The 12,683-nt window shown below is 40.0% G+C and overlaps 1 long non-coding RNA gene across 5 annotated transcripts in view; it reads right to left on the bottom strand.

Annotated features, from left to right (window-relative positions):
- LOC111864566 overlaps positions 1–5,705 on the bottom strand; it is a 12,209-nt gene extending 6,504 nt beyond the window's left edge. For 4 of the 5 annotated variants that reach the window (XR_002842821.2, XR_004513037.1, XR_004513038.1 and 1 more), the window contains exons 1-3: positions 3,431–3,534; positions 2,732–2,881; positions 1,412–1,643 (exon numbers count right to left, since the gene is read on the bottom strand). This is a non-coding gene — a long non-coding RNA (uncharacterized LOC111864566). Of the gene's footprint in view, positions 1–1,411; positions 1,644–2,731; positions 2,882–3,430; positions 3,535–4,902; positions 5,053–5,601 lie in introns of those variants that run through there. The other variant, XR_002842822.2, reaches the window with a different exon arrangement.
- Between the last annotated feature and the right edge of the window lie 6,978 nt (positions 5,706–12,683).

The following is a 12,683-nucleotide window of genomic DNA, read 5'->3' on the forward strand; positions in this document are numbered from 1 at the left end:
CTTCCCCACCGGAGATATGAGATGTTAAAAATGGCCGATTTGGGGCCCAGAGCAAAGTTTGGAAGCTCCTGGAAAATTTTGGAAACTAGGTACGGGATTCAAAACTAAGTGATTATATTCCCCATATAGGTAACAACAAATGGTAGAAATCACAGATCTGATACTTTCCCCCTCCCATTGGTTTTTGAAGGTCAAAAATAGCGTTTTTCCCAAAATCGATAGGTAAGTTTCAAGTTTAATTACACCTACAGAAAGTGAGCTGAGTAAAAACTTGTAATAATATGATTTGTAGTCCATATCATGAGGAACAAATAGCGTTTTTATTGGAGTCTGTAGCTTCAATAGTTATCGAGATATGGAAGATAACGCAAACCTCCATTTCAGCCGAAAACGCGTTTTTTCGCATTATAAAAACGCCTGTACCGAGAGAACTGAGCGGATTAGAATTTTTTTAAAATTTTTTTTGTAGTATGAAAATATGTATAAATAAGTGTACAAAATATAATTTTTTTTAAAAATGGTGAGCGACCTTTCTGGATGATTTCACATGGAATGACCCTTACACAATGTTCTATGTATGACATCATTCTGAAATGTGGGACCTTACTGCCTACTTAGGGGTTAAACATACCCCTCTAGAAGGCGAAAGTCACTTCATACCTTGAGGAAGACAGCAAGATCCTACAAAATGTTTATATTTATCAATCTGACATTGTCATAATCAAAAAACTATACAATAAAATAAAAGTTAAAGAATCACAAATGTTCTTGCAGTAATTTTACTATCAACAAGCCTAGTCATTACAAAGACAAGAGGCATTTAGGAAGGCAGATGAGTCATTTCAATGTTCAGACGAACTGCAGTATTACGTTCAAAACCAGGTACAACTTCTGGGTCTTCTATTGATGAATACATGTCGTGTCTTTTTATATTTTTTAAATAAAGGCTCTAAAGTGATACTTTGTTATTTATTTTCATCAGCACTACTTACATCATTACATTTTCCATTTGTGTTCTAAATCTTTTTGTCTTTTGGGGCTACCTTTTGCTACACATTAGTACAGATAATCACTTAACCCGATGACCTGTCCACCCAATTAATCTAGATTAGGAAGAGTTCATTGTATCTGTCTTCCTCTAGCATCCTCTGTGGATGCCCCACTCTCAGCTGAAAGCTGATGAGCTCCTTTACATTGATGTGGATAGTAACGTGGGACTACCTTCATTCTTGTGGCCTCTTCACCTGGGTCAGCAATTTCTTTGCCCAAGTCTCGCCAGCACTTCAAACAAATAGTACAATCTGCCTACTAGTGTATGCACTGACAGCAGCACAAAGCAACACAACTCTCACAATGTGCTGAACAGTAAGTATGCAAACACTTTTAAGTTTCAAATTCCCAAACAGCTTACCTGACGATTAGTTGCCGACATTCCGTGCACGTCTAGTGGAGGCAACTGGAGATCTCCAAGGGCAATCCTTCCTTGATGCGAAGTCAAGCATGTCCATCAGGGGGGCATGAGGTAGGACCTTTACGGATGCCGTAAGCTGGGTCCCACATCCTCCATCACTTAGAACAGCAACTTCTTCAGTGATACCACTCCAGCACTGTTCACGTGGGCTATGTACACAGCACTCCATGCACTGGCAACCCAACATGGAGTACAGTATACATCAGTGTGCAAACTGAAGATGGTCTTCCATTTCAAATGGTCTAGGAAAACACTAACAGTTCAGTCTACAGGCTGGACAGCTGAAGACCCAATTCCTGGCAGATGTAAGTGATTTTCCTCTACTTCATAGCATACAGACCAGCTCTGGAGCTCTACTGAGACGGTCACTATAAAGCGTATAGTCTTCTGGCTTGTAATTCTATGTGGTTTGGAGAAAGTCTCAAGTTTCAGAAGAACACAGGTAAAAATGGTAAAAGCTATGTAACAGGCTGTGGAGGCCCTTAGCATTTTGAGATGTCAAGGCTCCCCAATTTTCTAAAACTAGATCACAGATGGCAGTGGGGTCAGCCTTATACGCCAGCTGCCCTTTACCCCCAGGGAGATTCCTGGTACTCATTTCTGTTAGGGGATGAGTTGACACCAGGGCCATAGTGTGGCTGGAAGGATTAGGTCAATTGGGAAAAAATCCAATGACCTCATTGGGAATTTAACCAGCGACCTTATGGCTTGTAGCATACTGCCTCAACAAACAATGCTAACCCATGCCCCTTCAAAGTGACATATGACACCAATTTTCAGGTCTGAAGAAAAAGCTAAGCATAAAATTTGTCGTCTACTTCTGCTGGTTTCTTGCTTAGCTGACATTTCAACGTAATATCTTTGTCTGAAATACTGGTCCCTTCTAACCCTCAGAGGGACAGGATTCTACTATTCCTACACAAAGAGCTTCTGGCATAACAAATACCTGNTTGGGAAAAAATCCAATGACCTCATTGGGAATTTAACCAGCGACCTTATGGCTTGTAGCATACTGCCTCAACAAACAATGCTAACCCATGCCCCTTCAAAGTGACATATGACACCAATTTTCAGGTCTGAAGAAAAAGCTAAGCATAAAATTTGTCGTCTACTTCTGCTGGTTTCTTGCTTAGCTGACATTTCAACGTAATATCTTTGTCTGAAATACTGGTCCCTTCTAACCCTCAGAGGGACAGGATTCTACTATTCCTACACAAAGAGCTTCTGGCATAACAAATACCTGTATTAGGAGGCATTTACCTGCAGTCATGGCAGAAACTTTGAGATTGTCCATCTTCAGCCTGAAGTTCATGAACTCCTTGAAGGTGAGGGTGACACTACTTCCATTCTCACTGCTCCACAATAAAAGAACAGTGGGCCCAACCAGTGAATTCCAACGTCTCTTAGGAACTGTTAACAAAGAAATAGGCCATAAGATTTAAATTAGAAGCCTACTACTGCTAGTGGGCTTTCAGCTGAGAAGGAAATATGCTGCTTGCAAGTGCAAGGTGACAAGTTTCCTCCATCCCAACACAAACTTATCACATTCTATAAGAACTGCTAGAACACTGCCCCTTCTGTCTTTAAGCATGACTCAAGGCTCATAAGAAATTCTTCAGTTCTGAAGTGAATAGTTTCTTCATGTCCGGGCATAAAGTACGCTCACCACCAATACTTTTACGCTGTGTAATAGCAGTTGCACATTCTGCAGTAACCAGCTGCCAAAACTGAATGCTTCCTGCATAACCTTAAGTTCGGACATTTATGTTCATTTTCATGGGAAAAATGTAAAATGTGGGTGCAGATCCCAGCGCAAATTCTTCCTTGAGTACTGGTCTGTATACATCCTTGCATATCTTAAACCTCTTCTTTAGTCTGCACATTGTGCTAAGTTTGTCTCGTACGACAAAATTACGTATTCCGCTTTCAGCCAACACTACACTGTTACTTCCCTCTTACCTGCAAGATCTTATGCCAAATCACTATAAGCAGCAAAATAAACTCCTACGCTCTTACACATCACACCAAACTCACAAACACAATGGCTACCTCAACCACCTTCATTCTTTGGCCGACACTAGCGCTGTCGAGCATTCATCTGAATCTCTTTGCTATGTTCAAAAATTACTTATTCGTGTTGTACTTGAAATACGTATTTAATCAGTACAGTTTTCACCCACACTCACAATGCTATCTCGATATGTCTACTTTACATTAAAGAAACTCAAAGAAATTTACTCAGAGATTTAAGACTTTGAAGCAGTTTAGTTCTTAAATATTACTTTCATAAATGCAGTTCCTACATAACAGAAAAACATTATTCATGTTCATTACAAAGACATATCAGCAGATTATTATTCATGTTATTTTACGACGCTTCCAGTATCTACAAAACTATGCGTGTATACCCGTAACCTGGTAACGACAGCGAAATAAGCTGCTATTAAAAGCTGTTGCTAGGTATTCGCTTCGTAAACAGAAGCCGTTGCTAGGTAACTGCTCTGTAAACATCGGTCGTTGCTAGATAATCGCTCTGTAAATAAATGTTGTTGCTAGGTACAATACCACACCAGGCGACACGCAACAATAAAAGAACTGTTGGAATAGGTGTTTTCTGGGTGGTCAGGCACAGGCAATATAATGTAATATCCCAATGAAGAAGACAAACTACGAGCAGTAAGGGATATGTGCATTTGTTCAGCTAGATTATATTTTTGGGAGAATAAGTGCAGCAACGAAGCGGACTGGTTGCTACGCAGCGTTGAGGTAAATATTTTTCGGCAGCGTTGCTCAGCAACGCCTTTGTAAACACGGCGATTACGCAACAGTGAAGCGATGTGCGTTTTCTGCTGTCCGACTGAGGGTTTATAAGAGAAACTGGAATGCCTGAGGAGTTCAGTTCAGATATATCAGCCGTGAAAGAAGAAGAACCGAACGCGTGGTTACAAGATTTTATGTGATAATCAGCGATAGTTTGTGATAATTGAAAAGGTACTGGGAGTGTGTAATTCAGTGAGACTTGTATAGCTCCCGTGTCATAAATACCTGAAGACTGCCGAAGATTGACTGAAGAGATTAGCGTGTAGTGAGTATAAGTTGTGTAAATCAGTAAGAGTGTAATAAGTAATTGTAGTTACGACCGGTAAGTGGTTAATAAAACCAATTAGCAATTCAAATGGCGTCTTCAGTAGCCAGACACGTTACAATGCGTTCAATGAGTATTGGCTCGTAAATGTTTTATACCCAGTGGCGTAACTCATACTCGTGATTTCTTTTCAATTAGGTATCTTTTTAATGCTTGTATTGGGGGTTTACTCAGGTCTGTCTGGTAGAGTTAGAACGGTACATGTTTTCTTTNGAGGGACAGGATTCTACTATTCCTACACAAAGAGCTTCTGGCATAACAAATACCTGTATTAGGAGGCATTTACCTGCAGTCATGGCAGAAACTTTGAGATTGTCCATCTTCAGCCTGAAGTTCATGAACTCCTTGAAGGTGAGGGTGACACTACTTCCATTCTCACTGCTCCACAATAAAAGAACAGTGGCACCAACCAGTGAATTCCAACGTCTCTTAGGAACTGTTAACAAAGAAATAGGCCATAAGATTTAAATTAGAAGCCTACTACTGCTAGTGGGCTTTCAGCTGAGAAGGAAATATGCTGCTTGCAAGTGCAAGGTGACAAGTTTCCTCCATCCCAACACAAACTTATCACATTCTATAAGAACTGCTAGAACACTGCCCCTTCTGTCTTTAAGCATGACTCAAGGCTCATAAGAAATTCTTCAGTTCTGAAGTGAATAGTTTCTTCATGTCCGGGCATAAAGTACGCTCACCACCAATACTTTTACGCTGTGTAATAGCAGTTGCACATTCTGCAGTAACCAGCTGCCAAAACTGAATGCTTCCTGCATAACCTTAAGTTCAGACATTTATGTTCATTCTCATGGGCAAAATGTAAAATGTGGGTGCAGATCCCAGTGCAAATTGTTCCTTGAGTACTTGTCTGTATACATCCTTGAATATCTTAAACCTCTTCTTTAGTCTGCACATTGTGCTAAGTTTGTCTCGTACGACAAAATTACGTATTCCGCTTTCAGCCAACACTACACTGTTACTTCCCTCTTACCTGCAAGATCTTATGCCAAATCACTATAAGCAGCAAAATAAACTCCTACGCTCTTACACATCACACCAAACTCACAAACACAATGGCTACCTCAACCACCTTCATTCTTTGGCCGACACTAGCGCTGTCGAGCATTCATCTGAATCTCTTTGCTATGTTCAAAAATTACTTATTCGTGTTGTACTTGAAATACGTATTTAATCAGTACAGTTTTCACCCACACTCACAATGCTATCTCGATATGTCTACTTTAGATTAAAGAAACTCAAAGAAATTTACTCAGAGATTTAAGACTTTGAAGCAGTTTAGTTCTTAAATATTACTTTCATAAATGCAGTTCCTACATAACAGAAAAACATTATTCATGTTCATTACAAAGACATATCAGCAGATTATTATTCATGTTATTTTACGACGCTTCCAGTATCTACAAAACTATGCGTGTATACCCGTAACCTGGCAACGACAGCGAAATAAGCTGCTACTAAAAGCTGTTGCTAGGTATTCGCTTCGTAAACAGAAGCCGTTGCTAGGTAACTGCTCTGTAAACATCGGTCGTTGCTAGATAATCGCTCTGTAAATAAATGTTGTTGCTAGGTACAATACCACACCAGGCGACACGCAACAATAAAAGAACTGTTGGAATAGGTGTTTTCTGGGTGGTCAGGCACAGGCAATATAATGTAATATCCCAATGAAGAAGACAAACTACGAGCAGTAAGGGATATGTGCATTTGTTCAGCTAGATTATATTTTTGGGAGAATAAGTGCAACAACGAAGCGGACTGGTTGCTACGCAGCGTTGCAGTAAATATTTTTCGGCAGCGTTGCTCAGCAACGCCTTTGTAAACACGGCGATTACGCAACAGTGAAGCGATGTGCGTTTTCTGCTGTCCGACTGAGGGTTTATAAGAGAAACTGGAATGCCTGAGGAGTTCAGTTCAGATATATCAGCCGTGAAAGAAGAAGAACCGAACGCGTGGTTAGAAGATTTTATGTGATAATCAGCGATAGTTTGTGATAATTGAAAAGGTACTGGGAGTGTGTAATTCAGTGAGACTTGTATAGCTCCCGTGTCATAAATACCTGAAGACTGCCGAAGATTGACTGAAGAGATTAGCGTGTAGTGAGTATAAGTTGTGTAAATCAGTAAGAGTGTAATAAGTAATTGTAGTTACGACCGGTAAGTGGTTAATAAAACCAATTAGCAATTCAAACGGCGTCTTCAGTAGCCAGACACGTTACAATGCGTTCAATGAGTATTGGCTCGTAAATGTTTTATACCCAGTGGCGTAACTCATACTCGTGATTTCTTTTCAATTAGGTATCTTTTTAATGCTTGTATTGGGGGTTTACTCAGGTCTGTCTGGTAGAGTTAGAACGGTACATGTTTTCAGTCTATGTGTAGTTTCGCTGTTGTCTAATATGTTCACTGCTAAAGCATTAGTGTGATTCCGTAATTTTCTTAAGTATTTTTAGTCCACCTTTTTATTTCACTGGGCAGTGTGTTCATTTATAGACCTTCATGGATCCTATGATTCTTTATGTACCAATATGCGTTCCGAGTGACTTGGAGGGTCTGATTTAAAGCGCTGGAGGATTTCGATTTTGGACTTAGGGGCTGTTCCCCATAGCTGAACTGAATTCCGTAAACCCATATGGGTTTGAGTACTGCTTTGTATAGGAGAAGTTTGCTCTCTATTGATTGTGTTGATTTTCCGAGTAGCCAGTTCATTTGTTTCGCTTTTTGGTTGAGCTGTTTTCTTTTGATTTTGATATGCTTTGCCCATCTCAGCCTTCTTTCGAGATGCATGCCTAGGTATTTCACTTCATGTTTCTGGGGTAGATCAACATTACCCATTTGCACTGTCGGATAGGTTTGGTTGCCTAGGATTAATGTAATATGCGTGGATTGATTTCGACGTATTTTAATTCTTTATTTCTTCATCTAATCATCGAGCTTATTGATGGCGGGTTCGAGTTTCACTGAGAATATCGTTGGATCTTCATGTGTGGATAATATTGCTATATCATCCGCGAAGGTAGCAGTTGTTGTGTTGTCTGATATTGGGAGGTCGCTTGTGTAGGTAAGATATAGGACAGGTCCAAAGACACTTCCTAGCGGTACGCCTGCTTCAGTTTTTCTTAAGGTTGTGATTACGTCGTTGAATTTCACTTGAAAGAGTTCATCCGTTAGATATGATTATATTCTGTGATATGTATAGGGAAGGACTTTTCTGATTTTGAAAAGGAGGCCTGGATACCATGTTTATCAAACTCTTGTGTGATGTCTCGGAACACCGCAGAGCAGTACTGTTTCTTTTTTTAAACTTTCTCTTATTTTATCTTGTAATTCGGTGTATTTGTTCTATGGTAGCGTGTTTCTGTCAAAATCCACACTTATGATCCGACAGGATTCGGTTTCCTTCCAGTGTCGGTCGTAATCTCTTGAAATAGTTTTGTCGAAGATTTTCTCATTATTGGGAGTAGCCTGATAGTTCTATATGAACCTGCTTCTTCTGGCGGTTTTCCAGGTTTCGTGATCATTATAATATTTGCGACTTTCCACTGAATTGGGAAGCATCCCGTCCTAAGAATTAAGTTGAATATAATTATTAGATGGACAATGCCTTTTTATGGCATTCTTTCAATATTCTTCCTGTAATTTGGTCATATTCGGGGGTTTCCTTGGGTTGCGGTCGTTTTCATTACGTTTTGGTTTTCTTCACTGTGAGGAGTTTGATTTGTTGTTATTTGCAGCGGTTCATTCAGCGCTTTGTTGATTTCTGTTTCGAAGTCTTCGTTTTGTGGCAGTTCATTTTGTCTGAAATGTCTTTGCCAAGCATCCTGCAAACGCGCTCGCTTTCTCTATCACTTCGTACCCAGGCTTGTTCCGCGCTTCTGATTGGTGGGATGTGTTGTGTCGGTTATTTAAATCGTTGGGTTGCTTTCCAGGGTGAATAGTCGGTGTCAGCTGTCGTTGTTAATATTTGAAAGTGTACCTGAAATATTTCTTCTTTGATCCTCTTTATTTTGCCTTCATTTTATCTAGCCTCTTCGTTGTACCTGAATTTATCTTCGGGATGCCGACTCAACTACTATCTTCTTCTAAGTTTTCGGTTTCCGTTAATCTGGTCATTCACTTCCCATAGAAATTCCGGATATGTTGTTTCAAGTTTGCCGTCTGGTGTTGCACTCCAAACTGCTTCTTTTATTCGTCAGTGAATTCTGTAATAGCCCCTTTAATGTCTTTCTCTGTTTTGAGCGGGATGTTGAATCGTAAATTTTCTTCGATTTAAATTCTGAAGACTTCTCAGCATGTTTGGTTGTTGTGCAGTTTTGGTGATTTTTCGTGAGTTTAAATATTCGTACATATGGTGGTGATTATAGGTGTGTGATCTGATGCGATCTCTAGATTGGTTCTTACATCTATGGAGTTATGGAAAAGCCCTTTGAAGATAAAGATGCCTAGTAGATCTGGAGTTTTGTTGATATCTGTTGGCCATTAATTTGGTTCGCCCGTGGATAATATTTCTAGTTGTTTTTCTTGCATGGTATTGTATAGTTCGCGATCTTTAGGATTGATTACGCGGGAACTCCATTATTGGTGTTTCGCGTTGAAATCACCTCCAAACACAAAATCTGTATCCTAGTGAGTCAACGAAGGAATTGTATTGTTCTTTTTTAAATGTGTGGCGTGGGGGAGGGGGCAGTATATGACTGAGAAAGTAAAACTTCCATCCCAGCCTTCGATGCTTATATCCGTTGCCTGAGTGTGGTCTGTTTCATATATGGGAAGTTCGTGATGTTTTATATCTTTTCTTTTGATTATGGCTGAACCTGCATGGGCTCTCCCATCCGGAAGTTTGGTAGCGTATCTGATATACCGTATTTACGCATGTATAGGCCGCGTACGTGTATAGGCCGCAGCACAATTTTCAGACAGAAATTATAGAAAAAATAATTTCCTTGAATATTATTTCAGGAGTATTACCCTGTAATACTAATGATGAATATGAAGTGTGATTTCGAATATTTCGAATATAAGCCGCACCCCAGTTTTCCTCTTGAATTTTTGGCAAAAAGTGTGCGGCCTATACATGCGTAAATACGGTAGTTTGGGACGTTGGGGATATTTACATAGTTTCGTTCCGCACAGTGGGTTTCGGACACCAACAGGCTGTCTGTTTTCTGGGTGTTGAGAAATACTTCTACTTTTATGCGTTCGGTCACCAATTTGAATTCCACTCTTGTATGCTGTATATGTGAATTATTTTACTAATTTGTTAAGCACGGCGGTGAGGATATTCATGAGCGTCCTCATTTGTTCCGCTTGTTTGGAAAAACTGTTTAGAACCTTGTGAAGGAATCTTGCGTTATTTTGAATAGTGAATGTTCTTCTGTGTTGTTCGCTGTGTTGATGGCGTTTCAGTACCATTTCTGGTTTCTTGGGCGTGTGTCATTTTCGGACGGCCTTTAGTTTTCTGCGGTGCTGCAGGGCTTTCGTCCTCTAGTCCGGATGTACATATTTTTATCATTATGCTTCTTTACAATCTACATCATTACAGAGTATTAAATAAATGTGTTGTAGGTGGTTAGCTTGCAAGGGAAACATCCAGTGATGTTTCTCATACATGTAGTATATATCATTGATTGATGATGTCTTAGGGCCACGTTCTATTCAGTTTTCTTGTCACAGGTGTATAGCTCTTCTATTAATTCGCTGTCATGGTTTACAGTTTTGTTTTTGTGCCTTTCAGCCATTCTTAGTGTTTCATTTTTGACGAAGGGTATCTTTACGTCGTTGTGGAGTGTAAGGTTGCTCACATACCATGGTGCGGCTGCAATTGCCCTTAGTGTTTTTGATTGGAATCCCTGGATGAGATTGGCTTTCGACGGCTTTGCAAATATCCAGATTTGAAGACCATAGGACCAAATAGGTTTCAATACAGCTTTGTATAGTAGTATTTTGTTAGTCATAGAGAGCTTTGAATTTCTATTGAGAAGCCAATACATTTGACGATATTTCATGTCAAGCTGTTTTCTTTCAGTTTGGATGTGTTTTCTCCAAGTAAGCCTTTGATCGAGGTGGAGGCCGAGTTACTTTGTTTCTGTGACTGTACGTTCATTGGTACTGTGGGCACATTTCTTGTCTCGCGGTGAATGTTATCTGGACAGACTTCGCCAAGTGGCGTATAAGTCGCTGAGTAAATTAAGGTGATTTTGCCTGTTTTGAGACGCTGGTAGCGAGGTTTCACTAATAGCAACGAGAGCCACGTCATCAGCGAAAGATGCTATCTTGGTGTTTTCGGTTTCAGGTATATCAGCTTTGCAGATCGTAAATAGCAGTGGCCCCATGACACTGCCTTGCGGGACTCCGGATTTAATGGGGTATATATTGTATTGTTGGTCTAGTGCTTGACGGAGAAGTTTCTGTTGGAGAGCTATGATTTAAGAAGGAGATAATAATTTTGAGACAGTGAGTATTTTAATTTGAAGAGTAATCCTTGGTGCCATATTTTTTCAAAGGCTTGGGATATATCAAGAAATGCAGCGTTACAAAATTTCTTTTCCTCGAGACTCCTGCGTGATTTCATTTACAATTATGTGAACTTGATGGGTTGTAGAGTGCCGTTCGCGAAATCCGAACTGATGATTGGGAAGTATTGTTAGTAGCACTTGATCTGCCTCTTTCCTTTGAAGCAAAAGTCTTTCCAAAACTTTACTGGTGACAGGTAGCAGACTAATTTGTCTATAAGACTATACTTCTTGTGGGGGCTTTCCAGGTTTGTGTATTATTTCGGCGTATTTCCAAGTTGTAGGGAAGCAGGAGAACCTTAATATGACCGTAGAACGAGAGCATTTTTTCGGAAGTGCTTTTAATATTTGTCCAGTGATAAAGTCATATCCTGGGGCCTTGCGTGGTTTGAGTCGATTAATTTTTCCTTCACTTCCTTAGGAGACAAAGCTTTTATGGGCAGAGACATTTGGCAAGGGGTATTGAGGGAGTCTTCCATTTGTTCATCTTCGTCATTTAGTTCCGTTTTGATGACTTCAGTTAAGTGTGAAGCAAACATTCCAGCTTTTTTCTTTGTCTGAGCGAGCCCACTGCCCGTTGGGTTTTCGAATTGGAGTAACATTTGCTTGTGGTCTTTTTAGTTTTTGTGTCGCTTTCCACGGTGTGTGATCGTTCGCAGAAAGGTTGGTGATATAGTGTTCGAAGGTGTTGTTTTGAGAATCCCTAAGACACTTTTTTAGTTCTCTTCTTAGTCTGTTGTAGATACGTCGATCCACAAAGTTTCGTGACCTTTGCCAAATTCATTTAGCTCGACGTTTTTTGGCAACTAGTTGACGAATGTACAGAGGTTATGTCCGCGGTGTTTGTTTCAATCTGTCTGCTTTGCGGGGTTTATTTTCAGGCAGCATCCTGCACCTATTTGTTAAACTGCTACACTGCTTCATCAATGTCTTCTGGAGATTTCAATCTCAGCTTGAGGTTTACTTTACTTACCAAGGGTCGCTGTAAGATAGTCCATTCGGTATTTCTTGTAGATAGTTTAGGAGGTAGTGACAACTATAGTGCTCAAACTGATTATAACTGGGGTGTGATCAGATGTGCGGTCGGCGTTTGATTCTATTTTGCAGCTGTTTATTGTTATTTCACTTGTTTTAAAAAAGTATAATGAATTCTTGTGATCACTTGGCCAATAAGTCGGTTCTCTGTTAGTTAAGAAGTTATAGTTATTATTAGTCATTGCTCGTAGAAGATTTCGGCCTTTTCTAGTGAGAATTCTTGAGGCCCAGCTTGTGTGTTTAGCATTCAAGTCGCCCCCTAATACAAATCGGATGCCAAGAGATTGGAAGAAATCCTTGTATTCATCTGTAGATATACTGTGCCGTGGGGGACTGTATATAGCAGTGATTGTGAAATACCATGTAGAATCATTAATTTCGACGGTGGTTGCTTGAATTTTATCTGTTTGAAGTTTAAGTAAATCATTGTGAGGGATAGATTTACGAATGATTATTCTCGAGCCTCCATGGAGGGTGCCATCCGGGTGTAGGTGATGTACTGAGGTATG

Source organism: Cryptotermes secundus, unplaced genomic scaffold, assembly GCF_002891405.2.
Source record: "Cryptotermes secundus unplaced genomic scaffold, Csec_1.0 scaffold2642, whole genome shotgun sequence".
In the NCBI taxonomy this organism is placed as follows: Eukaryota; Metazoa; Arthropoda; class Insecta; order Blattodea; family Kalotermitidae; genus Cryptotermes; species Cryptotermes secundus.